The 13,754-nt window shown below is 45.1% G+C and overlaps 1 long non-coding RNA gene across 2 annotated transcripts in view; it reads right to left on the bottom strand.

Annotated features, from left to right (window-relative positions):
- Positions 1–862: 862 nt before the first annotated feature.
- LOC146833396 (uncharacterized) overlaps positions 863–13,754 on the bottom strand; it is a 61,707-nt gene continuing 48,815 nt past the window's right edge. The window contains exons 4-5 of one of the 2 annotated variants that reach the window (XR_014960231.1): positions 2,335–2,447; positions 863–1,010 (exon numbers count right to left, since the gene is read on the bottom strand). This is a non-coding gene — a long non-coding RNA (uncharacterized LOC146833396). Of the gene's footprint in view, positions 1,011–2,157; positions 2,448–13,754 lie in introns of those variants that run through there. The other variant, XR_014960229.1, reaches the window with a different exon arrangement.

Genomic DNA, 13,754 nt, shown 5'->3' with positions numbered 1-13,754 from the left:
CTTCTTTGATTTGGTCGATTCTGTGTTGCTTATTGTTTGCTTTGGGGGGAAACAAATTGTGCGGGAGGGAGAAGCCGGGGGCATGTTTTGAAGGCCCTCCTCCAGTTTATTAATATTCTCTCTACACCCCCGTCTGGTGGGGTTCTTTTCTTACTCCTCTTTCTCTGTTTCTTCTATATTTCGGGTCTGGTTCCGGGGCGACAGGCACGCTGCTGGGGGGGGGGGCCGTACTCATCTGCAGAGGTGCAGGGTGGGGGGTTGGGGGAGGGGATCCTTTAGTCTTTAACCCCTTTTTTCCATGGCCTCCTTTTTCTTCTCTTATACTTCCTTGTCTTTCTTTTCTGGGATCAGCATGGTAGAACTCCTTCGTCGTTAATCGCTGCGTTTTCATGTGTGCCACAATTCCCGTGGTGTTTTCTGGGTTTTAGGGCAGGGGACTGCAGGCGCAAATGGCCGTGATATTCCTCCACATCCTGAACTTTTAGTTTCAGCGCCATTGACTAGATAAATTGCTGTTTATTGTCGACGTTTATTATTCTACCTGCCATTTCTTGCTGCCGGGAAACTGTTTGGCACCGGATCCTTCCATCCTCCCTTATTATAAAATGAAAACCTTTTGTATCCTGGTCTCCTACTTGGGCTGTTCAGTGGCCGAGAGTATACCAGCATGGAGATTCTGCTCCCCGAGGTGCTGCCTGTGATAAATATTGATTTCTGTTACTCTGACTGCTTAGCGGCCGGCCCCGGGGGTTGTAGGCCCATACTTGTTATTGGTTGAAATGTCAATAAAGGTTTTTCAAAAAAAAAAAAAAAAAAGAACACAGCACAAACGTTACATTTTGCTGCTCTGTGGCTCCTCAAAATAGTGACTATCCTTTGTCTATAAGACGTTCATAACCATCCTCATAACCCATTATAACGGGTGGCTTTTCTTCTTCTTGAATACATTTTATAAATTTTCAAGGTCTTTGTTTTGCTTTTTGCTTCCAATCTGTTGGAATCAGTTTTACCTGCAAAATAAATGTAAAAAAAGAAACATTTGTTCAAATGACCATGTTGATCGACAATTTTATTTAAAAAAGGATTTATAAATGTTGAAACAAAGAGTGTGCCTGTTTGAATGAAACTTACACAAATAAATCGGTTATTTATTATGACTAACCAACTTTTGCACCTTAATAAACACAAGATACATGCGGGACTGAAATGCTAAGTGCATGGCTAATAAATGTAATGATTAACTGTGGTACGCAAACAAACTGTAGGAGGTGTTGAAATAGAGAATTGCATGATTTATGTTGCTTTTGTGATGGTTTGTGCTTCCAGTGTTTGCGGAATGGTGAGTATTGTTGCTTTAAATGTTGCTATAAGCTAGGCAAATACTAATATATATTGGGATTAGTGTGAGTTTAAACATTAGAATCTTCATTTCCATATTTTAATTATCTTTATGTTTGCTTTTGCTTAAGTTGGCATTCGGGCCTACTAGGCCGCAGTACTTAAAATGGAGTTCGGAAGTGGCCACCGTTATTTGAGCGCGATGCCTACTGCGCAGACTCGGATGGCTCTGAAGATCTCCAGGCGACATCCGAAGAAAAGATGCGATGTTCCTTGTCAAGGATAGGAACGTGGAGGATTGCCAGGACCCAGCTAGTGTGAATGACTGAAAAGACAATAGAGACCTGTACCCGGAGGTCTACATGTTGTTACTTCAAGACTGTTGCCTGTGAACCCATGAAAAAAATAAAATTCTGAGCGATGTCATACTCTGTCCCATGGGAAGCAGGCAAACCTGGGAATATCACCACTTCTTGCAAATTCAGAGAAGTTAGCCAATCAGAACACTTCTGCTTCAAAAATTGTTGCACATTGTTCTAGAAGTAAGGGAAAAAAGAGTATATAAAGGGGAAATTTAGTAGGGAAAAGGAGAGTTCGTTCCAAATTTCCGTTGGTGAAAGCAATTTTATTGGATAAACCAAGCATTGATTAACAAAATGAGTCTGTGATTCTTTAATAAGGTATTGATTAATCGAAGGGTTCTGAAGCTTGGTCCATCGACCAAGTGGTGGATTGCCTTGATGTTAAAGTTAGGATTCTATAGGTACTGATGTATATAATGTAAAGAATTTTCCTCCTATAGGTAACAAGGTACCCCACATCTCCAGCGCTTCTTTCCTCCTGTGTGCACATTCGAGTGAGACGTATGAGTGTTGGTGTTATGGGCCCCACCAATGAATGCGTGCGTGAATGAGTAAGGGTGATGACGGGCCCGTGACGCAGGGATGATATGTAAATGTGCCCTTTTCCGCTGGAGCAAGACCATTGCATGTTTACCTTTAACACTTCTTCTTTTCTTTGTGCTGTTAAAGGATTCAGTTTTTTCTTTAATGGACCCTCGGCCTTTTCATTCAGTGCATTTCACATCTTTTCAAATGCTTCTGCTGCCTCTGTTGTAAGTGAAGAAACGTATAATATGCAATAAATTGGAAAGTTAAACAAAAATAAATATGTATCTGTTATATGAACTAATAATATCATAAATAGGGCTCCCTTAAATTGAGTTGCTTTTTGAGTAATTCTAAATACAGTCTGCCATGACTGCCAGCCCAATTGCTGTGTGGATTGATAGGCAAGGGGCCTAAAAAAAGGAATTTTAGTAAAGAGGCTTTAACAGCACTAGATATGCACAAAGTTTATACTAAAATATGCATATTTTCCTATCAATGCATTGATTTATCTTCTGTGGGTGTTTACAACATTGACACGTAGTAGGAATTCAAGAATGAGTGCATATTTAAAGGTTAAATAAATGTGGGAACATACAAATTTTAGCTTCATTTTTCCACAAAACCCCAAATAAATATGGATAAATACAGATAAAAGTAGCAAAAAATAAATATGGATAAATACAGACGGAAAAATCAAAAAAATAAATACCATAAAACCAGGAGTCCTAATTATAAACGATAATAGCTATAGAGTGCATACATCCTGAGAACCCAACAACGGACTAATGATCTACAAACATAGAAGGGTGGTTGCAAACAGGAGGAATCCACATTAGATTATCTGTAAATATTATACTTTGATGTACGGATTAGTTCAATTCAATTCATCTTTATTCGAAAGTCATATACAATTATAAAAGCAAGCATATGTACAAATATTATACAATATACAGATATCTATCAATTCAATCATTTCTGATAAAAGACAGCCTATTTACGAAAACACCCATTCTAAAATAGACATGCTAATTTGGTAACTTTTGTAAGAAATGCAGGGCGACTCTACATTGTTTACGTTTATGTATCTTCAAGAGTGGCGATACAAATCTCATTTGAATGCTCTGTAAAATTTGCAAAAAAGTGTTACGTGTAGGGGAGATTGTGCAGAGAAGCCATCCCAAGTACATTTCAATCCAGCTAAAGTACCGTAATGCCCCAAAGGAAAGCTCATTAAATAACAATTGGGTCCACTCAGCCGTTCATCCTTCTAAGGTCAATGAATTGAGTGCCATTGATTTGGGTAACAATAAAAATCTGTTTTCAGTGCCAAGGTACCCTGGATGAACGTGTGCTTTACAAATACACGTTAAGTTATGTTATCATCAGCATATAGGAGTACCAGTATGAGGGTGGAGTTAACACAAGGACAATTTAGAGTAGCTCCTTTCAAATAACCTTTAAGTTTGTTTATGTACAAAATAAACAACAAGGGAGCTAAACCACACCCTTGCTTGACTCCACAATGCAATGTGAACGGGTCAGAGAGTTCCTCGATGAGTCCAAATCTGGCCCTGGTCATCAATTTCTGATGTAGAGTTGATAGAAAGTGAACTAGAGTCTCAACTAGACATCTTTCTAGCAAGAGTGCCCATAACGTGACCTGGTTGACCTTGTCAAATGCCGAGGATAAGTCCATAAAGGCGAGGTACAGAGTACTGCTCCTAGCCATGGTTTATTGTCCTGTAAACAAATACGACTTTTAGGCACTGTTGCAGTGTGCCTAGCCTTTCTCTAAACCCATATTGGCAAGGAGACAAGATGTTGTGATAATTTGCCCATTCCTGAATTCTGTCAAAAATTACCCTCCCTAAGATTTTAACTGTTGAGTCAATTAAGCTGATAAATCTATAACATTTGGGATCAGAACGACTCCCTTTTTTATGAACAGGGACAATTACAAACCTAACCAAGAGGGAGGCAAATCAGGTATATCAAGGTTGTTAAATACATTAGCAAGTAATGGGGCCCAAAAGACAACAAAGCATTGGAAAACATCCATTGGTACCCAATATGGTAGAGGAGCTTTACTGGGAGAAATGTAAACCAAAACCACTAAAAGAAAAGCTAACACTAATATCTGGAATCAGACAGTAAATGGTCTTAAGATGGTTCAGCTGCTGATTTGACTACTCACAGGAGAAACCGAGTTGTGCTGTACTCTAAAGGCAATAACCACTTTCCAAAACATTTAGAAACTCTTTAGAGAGGCGGACACAGTTAACCAATTTCAATTATGTCTGAGAGTTTTACATTTGCTTTTTGACAGTTGCTTTATATGCAGTGTGTGCCTTTGTAATTTCTAAGGGATTCCTTGGTACAGAGGACAAAACCGTGGGCAAATCCCTGTTTGCACGTGAACAAGAGCTGTCAAACCAGCGATGTGATACCTGGGTTGATCTGCGCGCAGGCTTGAGTAAGGGCTTCCTAAGAATAGCATGTAGTACCATAAACTGGGGACCTAAATTTCCACCAGGCACAATATCTTGCAGACAACACCCGAAACTGACTTTGTTAGTTTTAATTAACCTGTCCAAAAACTCAGTAGGATTAGACAAACGCCAAACTGGCCTGAGGCCCTTATATTGGTGTGAAGGCTAAATAGTTGTATTCCCTGAAACATGAGTACAGTTCAGAGGTAAGGCAAAGATAGCTACCAAGTGGTTGTGATCTCCATACCTAAAATCCAATCTCTCACACTTCTCCAGTCTCCGGAATATCCCCAAAGTGGAAAACATGTAATCAATTAAGGATGTTCAACCTCTGCTGTGGAAGGTGGCAATCAAAGGTTCACTATTGTGGTTGTGCTCATAGATGTTAATAAGATCCTGGGCCAGAACATAATGGCCTAATTCAACACCACTGGGATCAGAAGAGCCCTGCATAACATTAGCATGATAACAACTGGCAGCTAACTCATTAATAGCTATATTAAATTAGCATTAAAATCACTAAATATAATTAGTACACTCAAAGGTAGATAATACCTGGTTGTAAGAAATTGGTTTGTATGGGGTGTGAGCCCTAATCAAGCTGCAACCACAATCCTTGTCAGGGTGAGGCACAAGACAACCCTAAATTAACCTGTGCTCAACTCTCTGGTAGCTTGGTGCAGAGCTGCCAGGCTTAACTTAGAGGCAATGTGTAAAGTATTTGAGCAACACTTCATACAGTGATAACGTGCCAAACACCACATAAAAGTAGCCCACACCACATTAGAAACATAAAGTTATCTTTAATAAATAAAACAAGACCAAAACAACAAAATTCCAATCAGTAGAAAAAGGAATATATAATTTTGAAGATTTCATTGAAAATAGCACCAAAAAGCACAAAGTGCTAGCTCTGGAAATCTGGTCGCGCAGGACCAGGACAAATTGCAAGTTCAGGCTGACTGGCAATGGAGTGTGGGCCTGCTTTAGATAGCCAGTAGTCACACTGAAAAAAGTACCTTAAATTATGGTGTGCAAAGCATTGCGAGGATCCGTGAAAAAGATGCAGCGCGCACTCGAAGAAATAAGTACGTTCTGAGATGCAGCAAGACTGCGGTGTGAAGTTCTGCATCGTCACAGAGGATCCCGATGATGAGGGCTTGTGATGGGAAGTCTGGCATCGAGGATGTATCGCACAGTTTAGCGATGCATCGGTTCTGAGGAGATGTGAGGCTGCAATGTGGAGGTTGAGGTAGACAAGAGATGTGAGGGTCAGCGCTGAGGATGTGTTGTACACCGGCAGTTCCGATGGGCTGTGATGCGCTGCAGGTCTTTAGGATGGGTCCATTCCATGCTACAGCAGCAAAGCATTGGTTCTGCTCGGGTTCGCGCCATGCAGCAGAGGAGATGCAGCTGTTCCGCTGGATCACAGAGGCTGACAGAGCACCTTACGCCCACTTCCAAGGTCCGTTGGAACGCTAGCACTTGTTTCTTTAACATCAGGACCTTGAAGGAAATGTTCTCTTTAATCCTGTCTGAACTTTGAGTTGCAGTGGTCATCACCTTGATAACACCTAGTTTAGACCACTGTAATGCTTTATACCTGTCCTAGCTGAACAGGCTGCAGGTTATTCAGAATGCGACTGCCCACCTTGTTTTAAATGTGCCTAACCGTATTTTGGTTAGGGATGGCATTTGCTCCCTACATTGGCTACCTGTTAGAAAGTGAGTAGTATATAAAGTCCTTTGCATGGTCTTGCTGGCTCTCCATCATCAGGGACCTGTGCTTTTTAGAATTTTTTTCCAGTGGTACACTTTTAAGTACTCAGATCATTGGTGATTGTCCAAAGATTCGGCAAAACCAGAAAGGGTGGCTGCTTCTTTTTGGTCGTGGCGGCTAAATTGTGGAATAATTTTCCTGCGCACATCGCGGCCCTAGAGTCTTTCTCCATGTATTATTTGAGAGTTCTATATAGCGCTGGCAAGACCCGAAGGTATCAGAGCGCTTTACAACATTTATCGTGATGCAATCGAACACAAAGTATTTAAATATACAACATTGACTCTTGACGAATCCTGTTCCGGGTGGGGTGGACAAAGGAGCGAGTCAAAGGACAGGTGATGTAAAAGCCTTCTTTATGACATGACTATATACTGCACTGGGCAAGATTCCTCGTTGGGCGGCCCTAGGGTTCCCAGTCCAGAACAGGCCAGTGCAGCGCATCACAGGATGTGGCCTGCAGGGTCTCACTGTGTCCTACACTCGCTTATCAGAGATTCAGTGCTACTCAGGCTACCGGCACGCAAGCAGGGCCTGGTGTTTCCTGTATGTCCAGAGCTCCTGTTGTGCCCTTTACTCCTGGTAGAATGGGGATCTGATAGGCCTGCCAGTGCCTATGGCCGCTCTTATTATGGCTGTAGGGCTCCTTGGGAAGTCTGTAGCGACTCACGCTGCCACTCATCCGCTCATGTTTCATCCATCGGCGGCCTGGGACACACCACACAGCGTATTTGTTGCAAGGGGGCAGCTCTACGGGGCCTTGCTGGCAAAGGAGCCAGTCCGTCTTTCCCCCGACCTGTGGGAGCTGCCACAACCCCAATCTGGGAGCACGCTAGGGGGACTGATGCCAGGGGGGTCCAACCCTCACCTGCCGATCCCTGACGGTCAGCGGATCACCTCTATTTCCCCGCCAGCAAGGCAAGGGCCGTGCCCGCACACAAGATGGCGGCTCGGCGGTTCGGCAGCTAGGGGGTACCAGCCGTCGTCAAACAGGATCGCCTCAGCCACAATCGCGCGGGCCCCCCGTTTGTCACCACCTCACCTCGGGCCAGGCGTCACGCTCCCTCGATGTGTCAGGCACCCGGCCGCCAACAAGGAGCTCCTTGTGATCGCCGCTCAGGTACGGGGGTCGCAGCGCGGCAGGAAGGCCTCCTCCACCCGGGGTTCACTGTATGCCTCCAGTACAGTCTACAGCTGCAGGCAACGGCCCAGTCGCAGCACAGCTCCGCAGGTGATGCCCAGGAGCTGTTTGAGATGTCCGATCACTCTCCAGCTGTACGGATTTTGTTAGGATAATGTCTCGGCCGGCAGAGCGCGCTTAGCAAGCAGTCATCTTGCAGCACAGTTAGACCACGCCCCAAATTCTGATGTAGAGTTGATATACAGTTAACTAGAGTCTCATCTAGACATATTTCTAGCAAGAGTGCCCATAACTTGACCTGGTTGACCTTTTCAAAAGCCAAGGATAAGTCCATAAAGGAAAGGTACTAGTCTTGGTGTATTGTCCAAGGTTGTTGGAAGCCTGTTGTGTCCCTGAGGCTTCAGATCAGGAGGTCAGCCAACTAGTCTTTGAAGTCACTCTGGGGTTCTGGATTCAAGAGTTGCTGGTCCAGTCCTTCTCAACCAGGCAAGAGGGCAGAAAGCAACAGGACAGCAGTCATTCAGAGCAGCAGTCCAGCAGAGTGGCAGTCCTTTCAGCAGCACAGAAGTCCTTTTTCCTGGCAGGGTATCCACAGGTCCAGAATAGTACAGGAGAGTTGGTGTCTGAGGTCCAGTATTTATACCCAGTGGTGCCTTTGAAGTGGGGGTAAACTTCTAGATACACACCTTATAAGTGCACAAGTACCCTGCCTTCCTGGCCGTGGCTCCAGAATAACTACAGGGGGTATGCAGCCCATTGTGTGGAGGCAGGACACTGTCTATTCAAGTGTAAGTGTGTTGTACCATGGACCGTGATTCGGCCTGCAGTGCTGCCCGCTTCTTCCTCGCGGGCCGCAATACAGACCGCGGCGCGTCCCGCTTTTGTTCGAGCACGTTCCTGGTGCTGTGCGGTGGCCCACTGTTGCCGTTCTGGTGTCGCGGGCGCATCCCGCGGCACCTGCTCTCTTTTTGTGTCGGGCACGCTGCCCACCTACGCAGTGGCTTGTCATCTGACAATTTGCATGACAGGAATGCCGCAGCTCCGGTTTTGGAGCTGGGCTTCTTATTTTCACATGTTGGGGCACTATCTTCTTACCTTCCTTTCATTGGATATATATTTCTTTCTTTATGTCTTCTTGGGGCCATCTTGCCTTCCCATGATTCCATAATCATCTTCCCCGAAGGCCTTGGGAAGTATCTGCTCTACCAATTCAAGATGGCGACCTTCTATTCAGTCCATTATCCTTTTCCTTATCCAAGACGGCGGTTACTTACTTCCTGTTTGGTCACTCCCTTTTTGGTCACTTCCTGTTCATGGGTATCTAAAGGGCGGGATCCTTTATTCCGTTGCGTTGCAACACTCTTCGCTCCTGCTGGTGTGTCCTTGCTCCTGTTGGTATCCTGTGCTCCTGCCTGGTGAATCTGTGATTCCTGTTGGCCTACCTTGTTCCTGATTTAGCCTTCTATTACGGTTCGGATCCTGGCCTTTTTTTTCTCCTTCTGGAGGTTGCTTTCCTTCCTCTTAATTCCTCGAGTTCCAACTTCCACCAGAGGTTTTCCCTACGGGTTTTTTTCCTCTTGGGATTCCTTTTGGAGGGCAGAGTCTGCTTTGGCTATTTCATTGTCAGCGACACCGTGGCTACCAGAAGGGGTCCCCCTTACCTTGGACAGACCGAAACCCTCAAGAACCAAGTAGAGAATCTCTTCAACATGCCAGAGCCTGTAAGAACATCACAAGTCTTGACAGATTGCAATGCCCAAAAACCTGTTTTTATCCTGATGTTATGGATCTTCCTCAAACGTCACCTCTGGAAGGGTCAGTAGAAGCGACACAGGCATTAGTATAGACCGTACAACAACAAGCCCAACAATTACAACAGTTACGTGAACAAAATATAGCCTTATGTCAAGTGTTGGCTGTTAAGACGTCTGATGTACCCACAGTCTCTACTACCACTCCTCGTTGTTCTGGAGATCCCAATAAGTTGAAAGAATTTCTGGATTCCTTAACAGTATTATTTGCCTTTCGCCCAGCCCAGTTTTCATCGGATAGAACTAAGGTTAGGTATCTGATCAGTGACTTGTCTGGTCCTGCGTTGGCATTGGTGACTCCTTTGGTAGCCTCGTACGATCCTCTGTTATCAAATTACATGTCCTCTCGTGATGACTTTAAACAAATGTTTCAAAGACCTGGCTTGGAAACCTCTGCAGAAGAAGCCCTGTGTGACGTTCAACAGGGGAACCAGGCTGTAATGCAATATATCACGCACTTTAGAAAACTAGCTGCATAAACCACTTGGGTGGAATGAACATTAGTCACCCTTTTTCGCAGAGGTCCACGAGAAGACATTAAGGACGAGTTAGTGCATTCTCCCCGTGCTGAAACAATGACTAACTAATGGATCTTGCGCTATCTGTTGAACATCGTCTCAATGAACATTTATTGGAAAGACGAAAACCACGTGTCTATCCACATACAGGAACGACACAACCTAGTGCTCGTAGAACAGAAATTCCTGTTAGGAGAAGAACCAATGCAAATAAGCCTGACCAGAGGACCGCTGTCCAAGGCCGAGCGAGGACACAGGAGAAGACAAGGACTGTGCCTATATTGTGGTGCTTCCGGTCATGTGATCCGCAATTGTCCAACCCGTCCACTGAGACAGTCGGAAAACGCCAGATCCCGTCCTCTGTAAGAAGGGAGAGGACGGCATGGTCCACAATACCTTCAATATGCACGTCAAAAGAGACCTCAAATTCTCTTTTTCTTCTACCAATGTTCCTGCGGTTGCCTGATGGCACTAAAGAAAGCATATTGGCACTGTTAGATTGTGGAGCCAGTGGTATTTATTTGGACGAAAGATGGGCTACTGAGACAAATATGCCGTATTCTGAAAGAGGCTCCAGAACAACTACATACAGTACTCCTCTTGTTTCCAGACCAGTCAAAGAAATGACACCGTCACTACAATTGACTTTTGACACCAAGAGTATTTATCCTTTGACCTAATAGCCTCACCCAATCATAACATGATTTTAGGAATACCCTGACTGATCAGACACAATCCTTACATCAACTGTGAGACTAGGACTATTTGCTTATCATTGCATTTTTGCCAACAATTCTGTTATCCTACAGAGGAATACTGGTCCCCAAAAGAGATGCCTATAGTAAAACAAGAAGCATGTATCTCTGTTAACACAGTCCAAGGTGTTCCTAGTCATTACCGAAGCTATGCGGATGTGTTTCAGAAACCGAAGAACTTGAAACTGCCCCCTTAATAGGGAGTTTGATTGTGCTATTCCTCTAGAACCCAGAGCAATTGTACCTTTTGGAAGGGTGTACTCTCTTACTGAGCCTAAGAAGGAAACCCTTTGACAATATCTTGAAGAAAACATTCAAAGTGGTTTAATCATTCAGTCCTCATCACCTACTGGGGCACCTCTCTTCTTTGTACCAAAGAAGACAAAGGACCTTCGGCCTTACATAGACTACAAAGGTCTGAACAAGATCACTATCAAAGATCATTATCCTTTACCCTTGATTAAAGATATCTTGGAAGCTGTTAGAGGAGCACAAGTCTTTACCAAGCTAGACCTTAAGGGTGCCTACCATCTCCTTTGAGTCAAAGATGGAGATGAGTGGAAAACCGCTTTCAGAACACCCTTGGGTCATTTCAAATATCGAGTTATGCCCTTTGGACTAACCAATGCTCTGTCTATTTTTCAACGATTCATGGATAATGTTCTCTCCGACCTCATAAATCAAATCGTTGTAATATATCTAGACGACATTTTGGTCTATTCAGTTGCTCCTGAGTTACACTTTACACATGTTGCTCAAGTCCTAGAAAGACTACGGCAGAACAACCTCTTCTGTAAGCCCAAAAAGTATGAGTTCAATAAGTCTGAAGTGGAATATTTTGGTTACCGAATCAGCAAGGCAGGTATTGCCATGGATCTACAAAAGGTAAAAGCTATTCTAGATTGGCCTTCGCCTTCAACAATCAAAGAAACTCAATGTTTCTTAGGCTTGACAAACTTTTTTTTTTAAACATATTTTTATTGACATTTTGTATTTACTGTGACATTTTACATCATGTGACAGGTTATCAAACTACATATCCTGAGCATCAAAATAAATGCGGTGTTCGTCGTGCAGTTATTAGTCCATCGTTTTGTCATTGTGGACGTGATTCTATATTAAATTTCTGAGCAGAACTGGGTTGGAGTCAAACTGGGGGGGGGTGTTCATGGAATTTTGGGTACGGGTATCGTCTGAGGTCGCAGGGTGGCATATGCCCTGGTGGATGGTGGGTCCACATACATCTAGGGGCAGAAGGCTGGGGGGAAGGGTGGGGTCATGGTTGACCCGGCACCGAGGTCCGACCGTCCATTGAGGCATATAACATACTGCTGAAGAGCTAATGGCTTTCTATATTTGTTGCGGGAGGGGATCTGGCGTCCATGTTCTCGGTCTGTATCTGCGGTTGTGTGTCTTGCGGTGTGTCAGAGCTGTCTTCCGGGTCATCATGGGTCAGTGATTGTTTGAAGTGGTTCCGTAGGATAGCCCAGTCCAGTGATATGGGGTGTTTGCGAATCCCTTTTACCTCTTCTTCCCGTAGTGTCTCTTCCTCCGCTAATGCCTATTTTTGAACCGCCCCCTCCCAGGCAGCGACCGGGGGGCCTCTGGGAGACCGCCAGTGCCTGGCAATGTTGCGTTTGGCCAGTACAATGGCCAGTGAGGAAAATCTGAGGGGTACTTTGTGTTGTTTTCTTTTCTGAGAGATACCCAGTGCACAGGCTTCCCATGTGTTCAAATATGTGAGTCCAGTAAGATCCCTGAGGGACTTATGGACGTGTTGCCAGTATGAGTGTAGTGTGGGGCAGCTCCAGAACATGTGCTGAAAGTCTGCCGCTTGTGAGCGACATCTGGGGCACAGGAACTGGGTGTCGGGATAGAAGCGTTGGAGGCGTGCTGGTGTCAAATACGCTCTATGGAGGATGTAGAATTGTATATTCTTGAAACGCGCATTTCGAGACACCTTCTTGGGGTGTTCAAGAGCTTTTTCTCATTCCTTCTCATGTAGTGAGCAGCCTAATTCGTCTTCCCAGGTGGCCCGTAGGGTCTCTAGTGGTTTGTACCTGAGTTCCCTGATAGCTTTTTAGAGCCATGTAACCAAGTGACGTCCTGTTCCCATGTGTAAGAGTGTGTGTATGACCGGGTGTATAGTTGGTTCCCCTGTCGAAAGGTCATGGTGCTGTCTGTAATGTGCGAGGAGTTGGCGATGGAGTAAGAACTGGCCGGCGGGAAGATCATGATCCTCTATTAGGCGTTGGAAAGGCTTGAGCTGGCCGTCCTCGAATAGACCCTCAGCTTCAGTGACACCGCATTCTGTCCAGATGCGGAGCATGTTAGGTGTGTAGTAGTGTTCCTGCATGGGCCATCCGACCAGCGGAAGAAGGGGAGAGTATGGGGGTTTCACAGGCTACATACGGTGTATCCTCTGCATGCACTGGCGTGCAAACGTCTCCTGTAGGGGGTATGTATGTCGAGGTTTAGTGCCAGGTAATAGTAATTGGCGGATTTCTGGTATGGGCACTGGGCCGTTCGTAGTGTATGTCTCTGCTACGTGTCTCCCTGCCGTCCAATAGGTTAGCCACTGTAACTGTGCGGCTAAGAAATAGGATTCGAAGGATGGAGCGGCCAATCCCCCTTGTGTGGTGGGTAGCTGTAGCTTCGCCAATGCTATCCTATGTCTGCTCGCACCACATATCAGCGACCCGAGGAGTGTGTCTAAATCGCGGAAAAAGGTTCTGGGTGGGATCATTGGCAAATTTGTGAAGTAGTATAATAGCCGCGGAACCATTATCTTTTTGGCGATGGCCACCCGGCCAATCGGGGCTAACGGGAGGCGTTTCCAGAACCCCACCGAGGACCTGATACCAGCTAGTGCCTTACGGTGGTTACCGTCATAAAGATCAGTCGGGGTGTGATAAAGGCGAACCCCGAGGTATCGGGGAGCCTCTGCGCTCCAGGCAATGTCCTGATCACCCAGCCTGACCATCCGAGGGGGAAGGTTCGGATGCAGCGGGTACACCGTGGATTTCTCCCAG

This window comes from Triturus cristatus, chromosome 4_2 (genome assembly GCF_964204655.1).
Source record: "Triturus cristatus chromosome 4_2, aTriCri1.1, whole genome shotgun sequence".
Classification (NCBI taxonomy): Eukaryota; Metazoa; Chordata; class Amphibia; order Caudata; family Salamandridae; genus Triturus; species Triturus cristatus.
This window is presented reverse-complemented; position numbering and strand designations above follow the sequence as displayed.